Here is a 2,828-nt window from a genome sequence, read left to right as displayed (position 1 = left end):
CATCCATTTTTGATTAGTTCAATTATGAACTGTACAAATTTGTTTCAATGCATTAAAACCATCATTTGATTCTGAAACAAAATAAATTTAAATGGTGTTCAGCATTTCTAAGCACCTAAAAACCTAGAGAGAACAATAATACCCAATAGCTTTACAAGATAAGCTAAAAGACTTTAAAAAAAAATGTATTTAGGAGGCTCAGGTTGTGGAGGGCGCGCGCAGCGGTGGCAGAGGGTGTGCGAGGCGCAGGCTATTGTGCTTAAGGCTGTCCTCTTTCCCCTGCTTGACAGGTGAAGGAGGCCGAAGTGGTGCTGGGCGCACACCCCTCCCTTCCTCCGCGAACTCCCTGCTCTTGCGCTGTGCGGCCTCCCTGACGCAAGACTGTCCCGGCCTGGATATGGCTCGTGGGCAGCAGAAGATTCAGTCTCAGCAGAAAAATGCCAAAAAAACCAGACTGGACAAAAGAAGAAACAAGGGCATCATCAAAAGGCTGCTGCCAAAGCTGCCTTAATATACACCTGCACTGTCTGCGGGACACAAATGCCAGACCCTATGACCTTCAAGCAGCACTTTGAGAGCAAGCATCCTAAGACCCCACTTCCTTCAGAACTGGCTGATGTGCAAGCACAAAATTGTTTACAGGTGAACTCGTGTCACCTTTGACTCTTCTACTCTCTCAGACCTTAGGTAACAAGCCTGCAGCTGTTTTTCTAACAAACTGTTGATCAGCAAAAATAAAGGGGCTGCAGAAACACTCATTTTTATGCTGTTCCCTTTTGGGCTTCAGGCAAAGACAATTCTGTGTAAATGTACAGTTGACTCTGATTTGGAAATCTGAAAAGCAGTCCATCCTTATTATAAATTTTTTTTATAATTGTAATTATGTTGATGTTCATATCGTGTAAAATAACTCATTTAATAAAGTAGTACTTTGATTTTACAACATCATAGGATAAATGGTTCTAGAAGTTCTGTTCTAACTCTTCTTATTTGCCTTATGAAAGTAGTAAATTCATTAGCAAGAATTGCACGTGCAACCCTTTTCCAGCTCAGTGGCAGGTTCGTTAAACCTAGGGTAGACTCTTTCATCAAAATTGTGCACGCTACGTTATTGGCAGCTGATGATCTAGGTGAAGAATGACATCTACTGCTTTAGTACATTGCAATTATGTGTCATTGCCCCTCTGATTATCTCCTGTGTTTGAAGTTGGAATACTGAAACTTGCTGTTTGAGTTGGCTCTGGCTCTATCTTACATATAATTGATAAATCCATTAAAAGGGAGTGGATTGTCATTGAACTCTTAAAAGACTAGGCTCTGAAGTATGTGCTGTAACAAAATAATCATTAGGCCTATTGTTTAACACAAAGTGTGGTAGAAGAAATGTGAACTGGTAAATATCTTGTCTAAATTCTTCAAATATTCAGGTACTTTAATTTGAAATTGAAACATTTGAAGGAATTTTCAGAAGTTATTTTGCCAATTTTATGAATGGGTTTTTGCATTAACAGGAAGATCTTATTAATTGTTTTTTCCCAGAATACTTTTTCTAAGTGGATTCTTGGGTTTAGGAATTTACTTTGTGCTAGTCCCTAAAGTCGATGAGTAAATGTACAGTACAACTTCCATCTGAACTAGAGAAGTATTGGAGGCCAGTTGTCATTCTTTTGAATCTAAGGTGGGGAAATAGTTTTTTTCAGCTGAATAAGGTAAATTCTACCCAATTAAAGACTTTAATTTTAGCATTCTTATAATTTAGTTTTGTCAACTATTGTACAAGTGAAACTGCTATAACTCACTTAAATTTTACAATTAACATGATAGGAAGAACACTTAAGTATTTACCGATGATTGCTTAGAACTGCCTGTCTGATCCTGTGGATTATAGAATGCATTCCCTCTTTCTGCTGTAACTCATCACTGCATTTGTTTTGTAACTACATATTCTGCTCACTTTGTCTTCACTATAAGTTTAAATATTTTCAAAGGAAGTCTTAAATGCTCATAGCTTTTTAACATTTCATATTCTAAGACCCTCATTTTAAAATATAGACCTTTTTGTTTCATGTGTTTAATTTCCTAAGTTTCAGACTTAATAGCTGCTGTTTCCTAATATGTTGATTGCCAGAACATTAGAATCTTACCTAATTTCTTCTGGATGGTACAGAAATTCTGGTTAAATTATGGTTTAAAAGTTTTAAGGGGCCGGGGAGATGGCTCAGTAGGATAAGCGCTTGACTGGCAAACGCAAGGTTCTGAGTTCAATCCCCGGTTCCGCAAAAAAAAAAAAAAAAAAAAAAAAAGTTTTGAAAGTGCTCAGAGCATATGTATGTTTATTTTTAGTAACATTTAAACCCCATTCATGAATTTCAGGTTAATTTTTTTCTTTTGTTTTACTGACTGTAATTCACAAAAAAAGCTTTTTGTTCTTGTATTTGACCTTTTTATAAGCAGCTGAAGACACCATATTTGATTTGCAGTGGTAAGGAAATAGATGGATTGATCTTGCATAAGACATTAATTCTTAATATGGGGATTGTAAGTACAATCCTTCATGTATTATGTTTAAATTTGTTATAGAGAGATTACAACTCTTATGTTGAGCTGTAGGGGACTCAGGTCAACAATTTCTGACATTGCCAGTCAAGCGGAAGACCCAATAATATTATGGGCTACTGGACTCTTTTAGAATATTTTACTGAGTTTACATACCTATGATATTCAAGTAATGGAACTTAACAAAAAAAGGGGATACAGATGAATGTCCATTTTGTATCTGTGTATTCAAAGTGGTTAGGATAGATATATAGTTACATTCTCTTAATGAA

The 2,828-nt window shown here is 36.3% G+C and overlaps 1 pseudogene; it reads left to right on the top strand.

The window, feature by feature from the left end:
• The first annotated feature begins 397 nt into the window (after positions 1-397).
• On the top strand, positions 398-663 carry LOC101588800 (annotated as a pseudogene).
• The last annotated feature ends 2,165 nt before the right edge of the window (positions 664-2,828 follow it).

Source organism: Octodon degus, unplaced genomic scaffold (genome assembly GCF_000260255.1).
Source record: "Octodon degus isolate 3935 unplaced genomic scaffold, OctDeg1.0 scaffold00122, whole genome shotgun sequence".
NCBI classification, from domain to species: Eukaryota; Metazoa; Chordata; class Mammalia; order Rodentia; family Octodontidae; genus Octodon; species Octodon degus.
The sequence above is the reverse complement of the archived record's forward strand: the minus strand, read 5'-3'. Positions and strand labels throughout refer to the sequence as shown.